This window comes from Salvelinus alpinus, chromosome 6 (assembly GCF_045679555.1).
Source record: "Salvelinus alpinus chromosome 6, SLU_Salpinus.1, whole genome shotgun sequence".
NCBI classification, from domain to species: domain Eukaryota; kingdom Metazoa; phylum Chordata; class Actinopteri; order Salmoniformes; family Salmonidae; genus Salvelinus; species Salvelinus alpinus.
In genome coordinates this window covers 28727336-28743147 of record NC_092091.1, presented here as the reverse complement: position 1 = coordinate 28743147, position 15812 = coordinate 28727336, and the positions used below count along the sequence as shown (strand labels likewise).

Genomic DNA, 15812 nt, shown 5'->3' with positions numbered 1-15812 from the left:
TACGAGTGAAAAGCAGTGCAGCAGGCTTATTTAAAAAAAAAAATGGTATAGTATAAGCTTGGTATCGTACCAGTGTACTTTGACCTCGAATTGTGTGCACACGATACTCAAAATGGATACAGGTTGGCAGGTCTGCTATAAGCTTGAAATGAATGCATCTGACAAAATTTAGATGGAAAGGGATACAATTGCTTATAAGACAGTCTGTGGAAAAAGTACCCAATTGTCATACTTGAGTAAAAGTAAAGATACCTTTATAAAAAATGACTCAAGTAAAAGTCACCTAGTAAAATTCTACTTGAGTAAATGTCTAAAAGTATTTGGTTTTAAATATACTGAAGTATCAAAAGTAAATGTAATTGCTAAAATATACTTAAGTATCAAAAGTAAAAAATAATTTCAAATTCTTTATATTAAGCAAACTAGATGGCGCCATTTTCTTGTTTTTTATTTAATTACGGAAACCCAGCGGCACATTCCAATGCTCAGACATCATTTACAAATGAAGCATGTGTGTTTAGTGAGTCTGCCCGATCAGAGGCAGTCGGGATGACCAGGGATGTTCTCTTGATAAGAGCGTGGATTGGACCATTTTCCTGTCTTGCTAAGCATTCAAAATGTAACGAGTACTTTTGGGTGTCAGGGAAAATATATGGAGTAAAAAGTACAATATTTTCTTTAGGAATGTAGTGAAGTAAAGGTAAAAGTTGTCCAAAATATAAATAGTAAAGTAAAGTACAGATACCCTTCACTGGAACTTCACTAGAACTAAGGTGCCTAGCCCGAACCATGAAAAACAGCCCCAGACCATTATTCCTCCTACACCAAACTTTACAGTTGGCACTATGCATTCGGGCAGCTAGCGTTCTTCCGCCAAACCCAGATTAGTCCGTCGGACTGCCAGATGGTGAAGTGTGATTCAACACTCCAGAGAACGCATTTCCACTGCTCCAGGGTCCAATGGCGGCAAGCTTTACACCACTCCAGCTGACACTTGGCATTGCGCATGGTGATCTTAGGCTTCTGTGCAGCTGTTTGGCCCTGGAAACCCATTTCATGAAGCTCCCGACGAACAGCTATTGTGCTGACGTTTCTTCCAGAAGCATTTTGGAACTCGGTAGTGAGTGTTGCAACTGAGGACAAACGCACTTCAGCGGTCCCGTTCTGTGAGCTTGTGTGGCCTACCACTTTGCGGCTGAGCCGTTGTTGCTCCTAGACATTTCCACTTCACAATAATAGCACTTACATTTGACCGGGGCAGCTCTATGGCAGAAACTTGACAAACTGACTTGTTGGAAAGGTAGCATCCTATGACAGTGCCACATTGAAAGTCACTGAGCTCTTCAGTAAGGCCATTCTGCTGCCAATGTTTGTCTAGGGAGATTGCATGGCTGTGTGTTCGATTTTATACACCTCTCAGCAATGGGTGTGGCTGAAATAGCAGAATCCACTAATTTGAAGGGGTGTCCACATACACAATATATACAAAAGTATGTGTTAGGCTTTCTATGGTAATGCAGATACAACCATTGAGCGATTCACATAACTTAAAAATAGACACAAAACTGGCTTTCATAGAATCAACAAAAACTGTTACAAAAGGCAAAGTGTGGTTTTTTTCTTGATCACTTTCTGAGAAATTTGTTGTCGTTGGGGAAAAATCTTCCATAAACAGCCACTAGTTATGCTTGAGAACATTATTGAGAATTCAGAGTTTTCACTTGAAAATGAATGTCCTTCATATGAAAGAGGCTTGGACTTTAAGATGCCATTATGGAATGAAAACCGTATCCCACAGCTTCTATTCAGAGTTGCCTAAGTCAAACTATTATCGAAAGGTTTACACTAAGAACACAATAGCAAACAGGGGGCGGAAGATTCTAGTTCACACACACACAAACAGTGCTGACTAGCTGCCTCAGAACAGCCATTAAATATCTCACATTCACTGATCAGACTTCATCCACCTCCCAACATTTACAAATAAAGTATTATGTTCACAATGTACTGCCCGAGTCTCCCCATTCTAACCTATAGCACTGTGACAGGAACCAATACACGCAGTCAGTCAGGAAAGCAAAGGCCAGCTTTTTCAAGCAGAAATTTGCATCCTGTAGCTCTAACTCCAAAAAGTTCTGGGATACTGTAAAGTCCATGGAGAACAAGAGCACCTCCTCCCAGCTGCCCACTGCACTGAGGCTAGGTAACACGGTCACCACCGATAAATCCGTGATAATCGAAAACTTCAACAAGCATTTCTCAATGGCTGGCCATGCCTTCCTCCTGGCGACTCCAACCTTGGCCAACAGCCCCGCCCCCCCCGCTGCTACTCGCCCAAGCCTCCCCAGCATCTCCTTTACCCAAATCCAGATAGCAGATGTTCTGAAAGAGCTGGAAAACCTGGACCCATACAAATCAGCTGGGCTTGACAATCTGGACCCCCTATTTCTGAAACTGTCCGCCGCCATTGTCGCACCCCCTATTACCAGCCTGTTCAACCTCTCCTTCGTATCATCTGAGATCCCCAAGGATTGGAAAGCCCCTCTTCAAAGGGGGAGACACCCTGGACCCAAACTGTTACAGACCTATATCCATCCTGCCGTGCCTATCTAAGGTCTTCGAAAGCCAAGTCAACAAACAGATCACTGACCATCTCGAATCCCACCGTACCTTCTCCGCTGTGCAATCCGGTTTCCGAGCCGGTCACGGGTGCACCTCAGCCACGCTCAAGGTACTAAACGATATCATAACCGGCATCGATAAAAGACAATACTGTGCAGCCGTCTTCATCGACCTGGCCAAGGCTTTCGACTCTGTCAATCACCATATTCTTATCGGCAGACTCAGTAGCCTCGGTTTTTCTAATGACTGCCTTGCCTGGTTCACCAACTACTTTGCAGACAGAGTTCAGTGTGTCAAATCTGAGGGCATGTTGTCCGGTCCTCTGGCAGTCTCTATTGGGGTACCACAGGGTTCAATTCTCGGGCCGACTCTTTTCTCTGTATATATCAATGATGTTGCTCTTGCTGCGGGCGATTCCCTGATCCACCTCTACGCAGACAACACCATTCTGTATACTTCTGGCCCTTCCTTGGACACTGTGCTATCTAACCTCCAAACGAGCTTCAATTGCCATACAACACTCCTTCCGTGGCCTCCAACTGCTCTTAAACGCTAGTAAAACCAAATGCATGCTTTTCAACCGTTCGCTGCCTGCACCCGCACGCCCGACTAGCATCACCACCCTGGACGGTTCCGACCTAGAATATGTGGACATCTATAAGTACCTAGGTGTCTGGCTAGACTGCAAACTCTCCTTCCAGACTCATATCAAACATCTCCAATCCAAAATCAAATCTAGAGTCGGCTTTCTATTTCGCAACAAAGCCTCCTTCACTCACGCCGCCAAACTTACCCTAGTAAAACTGACTATCCTACCGATCCTCGACTTCGGCGATGTCATCTACAAAATAGCTTCCAATACTCTACTCAGCAAACTGGATGCAGTTTATCACAGTGCCATCCGTTTTGTTACTAAAGCACCTTATACGACCCACCACTGCGACCTGTATGCCCTAGTCGGCTGGCCCTCGCTACATGTTCGTCGTCAGACCCACTGGCTCCAGGTCATCTACAAGGCTATGCTAGGTAAAGTGCCGCCTTATCTCAGTTCACTGGTCACGATGGCTACACCCACCCGTAGCACGAGCTCCAGCAGGTGTATCTCACTGATCATCCCTAAAGCCAAAACCTCATTTGGACGCCTTTCCTTCCAGTTCTCTGCTGCCTGCGACTGGAACGAATTGCAAAAATCTCTGAAGTTGGAGACTTTTATCTCCCTCAACAACTTTAAACATCTGCTATCCGAGCAGCTAACCGATCGCTGCAGCTGTACATAGTCCATCGGTATATAGCCCACCCAATTTACCTACCTCACCCCCCCATACTGCTTTTATTTATTTTTCTGCTCTTTTGCACACCAGTATCTCTACTTGCACATGATCATCTGATGATTTATCACTCCAGTGTTAATCTGCTAAATTGTAATTATTCGATTTATTGCCTACCTCCTCATGCCTTTTGCACACATTGTATATAGATTCTCTTTTTTTCTACCATGTTATTGACTTGTTTATTGTTTACTCCATGTGTAACTCTGTGTTGTTGTCTGTTCACACTGCTATGCTTTATCTTGGCCAGGTCGCAGTTGCAAATGAGAACTTGTTCTCAACTAGCCTACCTGGTTAAATAAAGGTGAAAAAAAAAAAAAAAGACATTCATATAGTTCATAATCCAACTGCATCATTGACATGATCAAAACATCAGTTACAAGATGTGACTATGACTGTCTAGCTTAATGCACTTCTCAACATTCATTATGATCGAGCTCAACTGAAGGCGTCTCACTGAGCAACAGAGGTGTGTTACCATTGACCTCAAAGACACAAGAAGCAGAAATCCAGCCCTTGCTCATTGTATGTCAACTACATTAAGGTTTCCTTTCTACACGGCAAGGATTTCTTGACAGCACATTCATTACTTCCAGCACTGCTGTAGTATCACACACAGCGTGTGTGTCCCAAAAATAAACATCTGCACAATCTGCTAAATATGATGGCAAGAGGAGTATGACAATGGATTCAAAAACTGTGGCGCTAGAAATGACCACCAAATAGAGCCATTGGGCCTCAATGTAACACTTTTACTTCCAGAGGTGACTGAATTCATACCTTGTTTTTTGGGGGGAGTTCCTATGTACCGTGCATATTCAACAGGCATTTACGTTACAGGAAGACACCTATACCCCGTGACCCTGTAAAGGTGACAGGCAAATTCTTCTCTTTTACAAAAATGAAAGGAACAAGAAAAATAAATACAGAGGGAGGTGTCTCTTAGAAGAGAAAAGTGTACACAAAAGGTTCAAAGAAAATGTATGGACAAAACACTAGTGACGCAGCGGTCTAAGGCACTGCATCTCAGTGCTAGAGGCGTCACTACAGACCCTGGTTCGATTCCAGGCTGTATCACAACCAGACGTGATTGGGAGTAACATAGCACAATTGGCCCAGCCTCGTCCGGGTTTGGCCGGGGTAGGCCGTCATTGTAAATAAGAATGACTTCTTAACTCACTTCCCTAGTTAAATAAATAGTAAAAAAAACAACGGTTTTTGAGAAGGCGAGTTAGTTAAGCTGCTGCAGGAAACAAATACAGTAAAAAAAAAAAAGATATCGCTCTGGATTGTTAAGTGCTCGGTAAGACATCACCCATCAGTTCATGAGGTTTGGATGTGCTGCTCACAGTTGGCAGGTGTGTCCGGCAGGTCTGGGCTGGGTGAAGGTATCCCTGCCTGGGCTCAGTTGAGTGCGTGCTGGCAGATGGTGTGGAAGATCCAGTCCATCTTGGGGGTCCAGCCGCCGTGGTGGGCGTCGTTCATCCGCTTCATGATGTAGTCCAGGGCCTCCTGTTCAGTCTTGTCCAGTGCCAGGGTCTTACAGATGTAGGCAATGTAGGAAACTGCCGCTCAGGCATCCCAGAGCCCAACATCATGGAGAACAGGTTGATGAAGAGGTTGGCATGTTGCCTGATGGCCAAGTAGGCCTTATAGCACATCTCCTAGAACCTGAGAAACAGAATAGGAGGGAAAATGCAGAAGAATCAGTATATACCATTCCCCTTGTTGCCTCTCAATTCTCTAGCCTCAAAAAATCCATCCCAAGCATAAATTTGGCCATTGAAATATATAGTCTATGTTGAAAATGGTTGATTTAGCAGTAGATACTGATATCAATCCATTTGTTAAAGCAGTAGTATGGAAGAGAGTCTGTAAAAAATCATGACAATAGCTTGTTGAGAACTCAGATCCTACCTGCCCATCGTCCTTCACCATTATGTTACTGTTGTGTCTGTCACCGATGCCTAGGATGAATACCCAGCACAGGATCGTGAAAACAAGCCAATGGCCAGGTCATACCTACATACAGAGTTACAATGTCAAATCTGAGCCATGACACACTATGATTTACGATTTTCAAACCAACACAATTGTGAAGTAAAGTGCCCATACGACATATAGTTTCTTCACATCTCTCCCTTGTTCTTGTCTTTGAGCCACTTGTGTAGTTCTGAGCTGTTGTACTGTAGTGCCCCCTTCAGGCCACCTTTACACTGGATCTGAATGATGTTGTGAGAGCTCCGCACCACGTTGATCAGCCCCACACGGTCACCTAGAGACATGCAGTTGTACGGCAATATCCTCAGGTCTAGACCCTGGTTCTGTCAAATGTTCTCCATGATTCTGATGATCTGAAGTGTTAGCATGTTCTGTCGCAGGTCTGAAACAAACAAAGTCATATTCAGTGTGCCATGGTAGAATTTAAATACATTCCATTCATTTAACCAAACTGATCCAGTACAACATTACAAGGTAAAGCTCTTCTTTAGAACGCAGAATGAATATGAAACCTGACTCGGACTCAACATCTCAATTTTTTAATATGATCTCATTGTTCTGGAAGAGGAGCTCAGACATGATGTCAGGGTTTTCCCAGTTGAGCCACAGTGGCCTTTTGGCAGATTACATGATTCTGCACTTCTCAAGCCTGGGGGTGTCAGAGCATTTTACAAGGTGCAAGCAACACATGCAGCTGCATTAATTTCATTGATAAATTGGATGAACAGTGTTAGAGTGCAAGTCGTCCGCACTGAGGGGCCCAGCGGCTGAGCACTTCGGTTGACAATCGGTGACATTTCCCATTTTCATGCATGAGAAGAATGTTATGATGGGGAACTAGAATGGTTACCTTGTCTCTCTTAGATCAAATTAATGTAATATTCCCACTAGGGCCATTTAAGAGAGATTTCTGACCATTTTAGCCATTGAAACAGAATGCCCCATCTACAGTTTCAATAGTGTCTATATTCAGAATGTGGGTAAGGCACAGGAGTGCCAGTGTGGCATGCCCACCGTATGTTTCCCAGCTGGTGTGCAGGGTTGAGGGGGAAGGTGAAGTTCTGCAAGGCAGCTATGTAGTCTGGCGTCCTCATCTGCTCCACCAGGAACTTCGTCTGCACCTGCAAGGGCCACACAGAGCAAGCTGTGAAGATAGATGTCCTATTTGAAATGTGAAGCCTAGTTTTCACAACATTAGGTAAACAGAGCCACTGATGTCAGTTTCAGAAGTGAAACAGAAACGTGGAACAGTAAGCTGAAACCACAGAGATTCTCTAACAGATCATCATGTTGCACAATAAGCCTGAGTGTATTAGAGAGAGAGGGAGTGCTGGGTTACTTTCTGAGTCTCGTCCTTCTTCTCCTGCTTGAGGATGTCAGTGAGGTTTCTCCATGGCCTCCACCTGTCTGCATAGGTGCTTGAGGTACATGCCACAGGCGTGGAAGTAGGACTCCAAGAGCAGGCCGAACCGCTGGCTCACCGTCTTATTGTGCATCTCAGACCTAGGGCACATAATGGACAGTGAATGTGGATGAGTTATAGGGCATTAGCAATTAGTCAACTCTGTGAAAGTAATGGAATTGACTCAGTAAAGTAACTATTAGTAACTCACTTTAAGTGCCAGAAAAATAAGTCCTATTGTGTGGTTAGTCAAGGCCTTTTTCAGCAGAAATCGTACCAGTGGGTTATCAAGGTACTGCTCATATTTCAGAACCTGACAAGAGAGTATGGAGATTATAGTCATTATGACATTTTATATTTGACAACTGTCCAAACAATCAAAGAAACGTGAGAGGAAAGTCACTCTGGAAGCAAAAGCTAAATAAATCCTACCTGGACCAAGTAAATGAGGTACTGAGAGAGTTTGTCATCGGTCAAGTACTTCTCAAGGTACCGAACTGCAAAGTCACGGGTTATTGGGTCTGAATAGTTACAATCCAGCAGCTCCATGGCTTGCTCTGATTTTATTGCTGGCCAATCCTTCAGAAGGCAATACATCTAAGAGCAAGAAAAACAACAGTAACTTCCCACTATTACATTGGTAGAAGTGCTGCAGTAGAAGAGGATTCAATTCCAACAAGAGCTCACAGAAAGGTGACTGAAGACTTTCAGAATACATTTTCTTTCATTGTCCATTTTTGAGAGAAGTGTCTTTAAAAACTGTTGGCTCCGTAATGTTAAAAACAAACATGTCACCTGTGCTACTTCATCTCTTGAGTTCCACTTGACAGCCAGTAGGATCTTGGGAAGGATTTCAGGTATATTTACACACTATTGCCTGGTGAGTAAGCGACAGTAGACATGCTAGTCAAGGCCTCACTAGGAGGTTCTGTCCAGGTAAAGTGTGGTGGTGACTACTGATTCTAGTTCTGTGGTGGTGACAGTACTGCTTCTGACAGTACCTGTGCTTCCAGAGGAAGTCCTTCTCCTGCTCGGTGATCTCGGTTGCACACCTGTCTCAGCTGCTCGCTATCACTGTCTGTTAAGGTGTGGTCTCGCGCCACTCTTTTACTCTGCAAAGGATCAGACATAACATCAGACCAGCTACCATGCACATTGAGTGTACAAAACATTAGGTACACCTTCCTAATATTGAGTTGCACTCCTTCTTGCTCTCAGAACAGCCTCAATTCCTCAGGTGAATGGACTCTACAAGGTGTCAAAAGCGTTCCACAGGGTGCTGGCCCATGTTGACTCCATTGCTTCCCAAAGTTGTGTCAAGTTGGCTGGATGTCCTTTGGGTGGTGTACCATTCTTGATAAACACGGGAAATTGTTGAGCTTGAAAAACCCAGCAGCTTTGCAGTTCTTGACCCCCTAAAACCAGTGCACCTGGCACCTACTACCGTACCCCGTTCAAAGGCACTTAAATATTGTCTTGCCCATTCACCCTCTGAATGGCACACACACACAATCCATGTATCAATTGTCTCTGTCAGGACCCGGTGAGAGAAACAGTCACTAATAGTCGGCAGAACCCAGAAGATGAGGCAGACTCAGCAGTACTAGAGATGGTGGTTTAATAAAAGGACAAGATCTTCAGGCAAAGAATATAAATCCACCACGTCCAAAAATAAAGCCAAGAGGCACAAAATGGATATCCTCTAAAATACAAAGAAACTCCACAAAGTGGTAAAAACAGCAGGGAAAAACAAACCTCAAAAGACTACTCAAAATACACAAGCACTAAACCAGAGAATCTCTGGAAAATCCAATAAGAGAAATATATGTTCACAACAAGGCTGGGGCTGGGTGCTAACATACAAACACTGAGCAAAGAACTGAGGAACACACAGGGTTTAAATACTAACAAGGGAACGACACACAGGTGCAAACAATAATTAGAGCAAGGAAATTAGAGCAAGGAAAAAACAAAAGGTACAAAAAAGGTGCAATGGGGACATCTAGTGACCAAAACCAGAACAGTCCTGGCCAAAACCTGACAGTCTCAAGGCTTAAAAATCATTCTTTAACCTGTCTCCTATCCTTCATCTACACTGATTGAAGTGGATTTAACAAGTGACATCAATAAGGGATCATAGCTTTCACCTGGTCAGTCTATGTCATGGAAAGAGCAGGTGTTCCTAATGTTTTATACACTCAGTGTATATCTATGTATGCTATTACCTGGCCTGACTGGTAGTAGTTGAAGTCCAGCTCCTTCACAGTGGTCATGTCTGGGAACTTGACAGGATAGTTGAAGTAGTCAAACTCCAGCTCTAGACAGGGCGTTTCCTGTGTGTGCGGAATATAGGCATTATACTGTAATAGGAACTGAAGATCACAGAAATATAGAGTGGTCATATTAACATGCTAACTAACATGATTACCTTGTTGGGGTTGGAGCCTGTGACTTTGATGCGGTTGAGTAGGTCCTCCAGGCCGTGGGGTACAGGCCACAGGTTCAGAGCCATCTTCCCAGACACCATGGTGTGAGTACAGTCATAGAGGTTGACGTTCCCCCATGCCAGTGGACAATGCTCCTGAGGAGGATCATGGTCAAAGGGTGGCTTCGGTTACTAACACACATATTGTGAATGGCCATCCTTCCACAAAGAATAGTGAATGCATTCCTACAGGCTTGAGTTAATGTTATATGGGATACTTGTAACTAACAACACAAACATCCTAATTGCTCCCTTGTGAAATAAAAGTCGTACTAAATTGAATTGAAAAGAATAGGAGGCAAACAAACAGACTATGTTTTAGTTCAAGTTAATTGGCTTCGAGGTGTAAAGTAGGTTGCTCGCAAAGGATGGCCTTTAGAGACATTTATCTCTAATTCATCATAGGCACGAAAACCCATCTCTCCGACCTTCAGGTGATATCACTCAGGCCAGGTGTTGGTTACAGTTTTCATGCCTAGGTTACACAGCCATGATCGCTCCACGCCACAAGTCGATAAGTAATTCAACATGCACATAGAGGACACCTCGGGTCATTCAAGTAAGACCATTCAACACTGTTCTAGCCAGTGGGTATCATTTATACTCTTAAAGGTCTGGGGTGTCGGATTAAACTGAGTGCTTGCCTCCTTCTTCCGATTCCTTCCTTTCACAGAGCAGATGGAGAGACAGAGGCGAGCGCCCGGGGCATGTCTGGAATGTACATGTCGTAGGTCAGCCACTCGTTCCACCTAGGAGACAAGCACAGCCACGGTAAATCACCCTGAACCAATTAGAAGTGTAAAAATCACAGATCAACACATTACCATTGGATAAATAGCAACAATATATATATTGATGAGTGAGTCACTGTCTGTGACACCACGTGTTTTGTGTGTGTGTAAAACTTGGAATTAGAGCATGGCACACGTTGCGTGTTCACATTGTCACAAATCTGCTCCCCTCCATGGTAGATGCCGATTCGCACATAAATCTTCATGGACAACAGGAAGAATAGACAAAAAAAAATAGGGAGTCGCCTCTTCACGTCAACAGTGAAGAGGCGACTCCGGGATGCTGGCCTTCTAGGCAGAGTTGCAAAGAAAAATCCATATCTCAGACTGGCCAATAAAAATAAAAGATTATGATTGTCAAAAGAACACTGACACTGGACAGAGGAACTCTGCCTAGAAGGCCAGCATCCTAGAGTCGCCTCTTCACTGTTGACGTTGAGACTGGTGTTTTGATGGTACTATTTAATGAAGCTGCCAGTTGAGGACTTGTGAGGCGTCTGTTTCTCAAACTAGACACTAATGTACTTGTCCTCTTGCTCAGTTGTGCACCGGGGCCTCCCACTCCTCTTTCTATTCTGGTTAAATCCAGTTTGCGCTGTTCTGTGAAGGGAGTAGTACACAGCGTTGTACGAGACTGACGAGTTTCAGAAGAAAGTTCTTTGTTTCTGGCCATTTTGAGCCTGTAATCGAACCCACAAATGTTGATGCTCCAAATACTCAACTAGTCTAAAGAAGGCCAGTTTTATTGCTTCTTTAATCAGAAACAACAGTTTTCAGCTGTGCAAACATAATTGCAAAAGTGTTTTTATAATGATCATTTAGCTTTTTAAAATGATAAACTTGGATTAGCTAACACAACGTGCCATTGGTTGCTGATAATGGGCCTCTGTATGCCTATGTAGATATTCTATTAAAAATCTGCCATTTCCAACTACAATAGTAATTTACATTAACAATAGTCATTTACATAACATTAACAATGTCTACACTGTATTTCTGATCAATTTTATGTTATTTTAATGGACAACAAATTAACTTTTCTTTCAATAACAAGGACATTTCTAAGTGACCTCAAACTTTTGAACGGTAGTGTATATATTTATTTTTTCTTCTCCACACTATGAGGTTGGAATACTGTGAAATTGTGAAATTTCAGCCTGTTGTGTTGGGATGGAGCTGTGGCCTACCTGGTGAAATCACCAGGTGATAAATTAGTTAATAGACCAATAAGAACGAGAGTTCCAAACCTCTGTCACGCCCTGACCTTAGAGATCCTTTTTATGTCTCTATTTTGGTTGGTCAGGGCGTGAGTTGGGGTGGGCATTCTATGTTTTTGTTCTATGTTGTCTATTTCTATGTGTTTGGCCGGGTGTGGTTCTCAATCAGAGGCAGCTGTCTATCGTTGTCTCTGATTGAGAACCATACTTAGTTGATTTGTGTCTGCACCAGACAGGACTGTTCCGTTTGTTCCGTTTTGTTATTTTTTGTTCTAGTGTTCAGTGTTATTAAAAGTCATGAACACGTACCACGCTGCACCTTGATCCTCTCCTTATTCCTCAGACGAACGTCGTTACAACCTCTCTACCAATAACAGCTAGTTTTCAGTTTTCCCCTCCCCACTCAGACCCCTACCAGACAATCCTAGCCAAATTCTTGCTTAAGAAATTGCTCTGTGCTAAGAAACAGTTTTTAATTGTTTTTTTACCATTTTAATTGAAGACAGTCACAGTAAGGTACTTAATTGCTACTCAAAAATGATTTGATATTGAGATAAAAATGGCTGCATTGGACCTTTAAGATATAGACCTGAGTCAGAACTAATGTTAGGCTTCAATGTATATGCATTGGTTACATGCAGTGCTCACTAGGGCCCAACAAACCTTATATTGACTCAGGGAGAATTTCTCCAGGAGGTACTCGTCACAGCCGCACACTTTGAGCATGTACTTGCCTTGGTACTCCTGTACACACATCTTGAGTTGTTCGGGGGACAACAGCATGCTCCTGTTGTTCTTCCTAATGGCCTCGGCTATCACCTGTTCTGGCACACAATCATGGTTGATCTTCAAGGTGTATTTCTGCTTGTCGTTGTTGGGAGAGACGATCACCCAAATCACTACAATGATTTGACCTATAAAATATGGAACAGAAGAGAATAATCATTACCACACACAGGCTGAAAACAACATCGAAAGAGATTATCATGAAAAGGAATAAGGATAATTTTGTTTGTTGCTTATTAATGTGTTAGCATATGTGTTGACAAAGTAAAAACAGGTTGTTGTTTGACACCCACTAGATATGCCTTAGGCATCTGTCACGTTCTGACCTTAGTTTCGTTGTTATGTCTTTGTTTTAGTATGGTCAGGGCGTGAGTTGGGTGGGTAGTCTATGTTCCTTTTTCTATGTTATTCTGTTTCTATGTGTTTGGCCTAATATGGTTCTCAATCAGAGGCAGGTGTCAGTCGTTGTCTCTGATTGGGAGCCATATTTAGGTAGCCTGTTTGTCATTGTGTGTTGTGGGTGATTGTTCCTGTGTCTGTGTTTTACCATACGGGACTGTTTCGTTTTCGTTCGTTCACTTTGTTGTTTTTGTTTCAGTGTTCTATTTCTTTATTAAAATATGGACACTTACCACGCTGCGCATTGGTCCTCCGATCCTTCCTACTACTCCTCCTCAATAGAGGAGGAGGACGAGCGTTACAGCATCTTGCAGCATCATGACATTACAATCACATTGCTTGATTTTAATTGATACAACAATGCCTACCTTTGTCCAGTTTGCCATGGATGTGCTTTGGAAGTTCTTGTGTCGATTCCACATTGGGAGGGTAAACATATTGCGAATCCTGAAACAAAAGAAACTCACTTACTGATATGATGTTTTAGAAGATATCTAATATAAACTTAAGCCTGTTTAAAAAAAATGTTTACTCTCTACAAAGAGGAGGCAGGGTAGTAAGTAGCCTAAGTCTTACCAAATTCTCTGTTAAGAATTGCCAACGGGTTCCATGACCTTCAGAAAAGGCTGAAAGAGCCTGAGATCACAGTCTCCTAGTTTCATCGTAGAACTCCTCTCGCTCTGCATCCTGTGTAACACTGATAAAGATGTAAGAGGTCTCTTCCTGTAGTAGGAGATGCAGGGGGTACTTCCTGGCCTCCTTGAACAGTTAATGTTTGATGGCGATGAGCGTTGGCTCACGAAGGCACTCGAGGGTCAGGATCATCCCGTTTGGTAACAAGCAGTCCACAAAGATCCTGGGGGGGCATCAAATATAATTCACCAAAAGATGGCCCAGGAGGCATTTCTACAGTCCACACTCAAAGTTCATAGAGAATAGTTCCTTATCTCCTGAAGAAGAAAAAAGAGAGCACATTCGATTTATGAAAACAAACATCATACAGTATCTTATATCCAACCCCGCCTCTTGCTGTAGTGTGACTGTGTAGAGTTCCACACCCTTTCTGGGCAGCAGAATAACTAGCCACGACTCACCAGACCCTAATGCATGAAAACACTACACCTAATGACAAACTAACCTATGTTTTGATAACAGCTATGCTAAATCATGTTTATTTCCATCAATGTCCATGATGATCTAGCCTACTCACTCTGTGAGTCACATGACAAACAGAAATGCATCGGTCTCCGGGAGTGAAGTTATTTCTTCTCCACATACAGCGAGAGCCTACAACATTTGTCACCAAATACCAGAGTTTTCCCTTTCCCTGAGAGTGCAACAACAAGTAGCCCTATGCTATACAAGGTAAGCTCTACAAGACCTTTAACTTTTTTTGCTATCACTGTCTAAAACCATTAATGGCAGTAAACATGCAGCTAACAATGACCACTACTGTATGGCAAGGAAAACAGTTGTGCTCTGGTCAATGTGAAAGGTCAGTCTTGTCATCAGGGTGTAAGCCAAATGAGGGAGCTTCCTCAAACACAGGATGTGGAGAAAGGAAACACTAAACCTAGTTTATTTGAATACAGAAATGGCTGAGGATATAGACAAAAAAAAGAGATTAAGACTTTGGTAATTGACAAATCAAGCAGATTTGGCTTCTTACCTTAAAAAGAACTGGGGCCTCAATTATTAAAGGTGCACACACACGAAATTAGACTAAACCTTGCGTGTGCCATTTTTCCCACAAACTGTTGGTATTTATCAAATTTGAACTTAAAAGGAAAGTGTGCCTATCTCTACTCAAATCTCAGACCATGAGTACTCACAACTTAAAATGGTTTAAGAATTGTATTACAAGCAAATATTGTTATTTTGGTGGAAATGGAGGTGTTTGACACACAATAATAAAAATTATGTTTTAAAAACAATAAAAAATTGCCTAATGATAAAACGGATGCATTTGCCGTTGGTAAGAAGATTGCATAGCAACATGTAGCCGAATATGTTTGATTGACTTATTGTATGGTGCTAAAATCAATCATATTTTCTGACATACTGGTTTATTCCCGCTACACAACAAATATTAGGCTACCATTTATGCATCGCTCATTTAATAGCCAAGCATCCTCGAAAGTAAATATACCTGCCTGGACAGTATGGGTAAGCCTAGGCTGTAGTATTGCTGTGAGATAAGAGCACAACATCATATAACCTACTATTTCAAGGACGAAAGTAACACTTGTTTTTTCCCCTAATTACATAGAGATCGAGAGAGCTAGAGACACCATATTTTATGACAAACAACGTAAACAACGTTTAAATTAAATAGACCAAGAATAGAACTACCGCAATGTTACTTTTGTACCTCCCGGCGGGGCGGGAGTTGAAACAGCCTTGAGACAGAAATAACAGCTGGCGAGAAGGGCACAAAATCTTTCTTATCTTCATGTTTCTGGTTTGTAATGCTCTTAACTTTCAACAAATGTATTATTAGCCATAATTTAATGTTCGTATCAATTTAGTAATTAATGCTATAGTTTCGAAATTTATAAAAAATAAACCATGCGTCAACATCGCAATGTGGCGCAGCAATTTTTTTTGCCTATTTTGACTAAAATGGATCACATAATAGCTATATTAACAATAGTTTTCTCAACTCACTTTAATGGGAATGTAATCGATGTTTTTCACCATTTTCAATGACTATTCATGCCTAGCCATACCAGTCAGGTGCGCTCCAGCTGTCCTTGTCAAATCAAATCAAATGTATTGGTC

The 15812-nt window shown here is 42.5% G+C and overlaps 1 pseudogene; it reads right to left on the bottom strand.

Moving 5' to 3' along the window:
* Positions 1–5354: 5354 nt before the first annotated feature.
* On the bottom strand, positions 5355–13935 carry LOC139579671 (phosphatidylinositol 4,5-bisphosphate 3-kinase catalytic subunit alpha isoform-like; annotated as a pseudogene).
* Positions 13936–15812: the final 1877 nt, after the last annotated feature.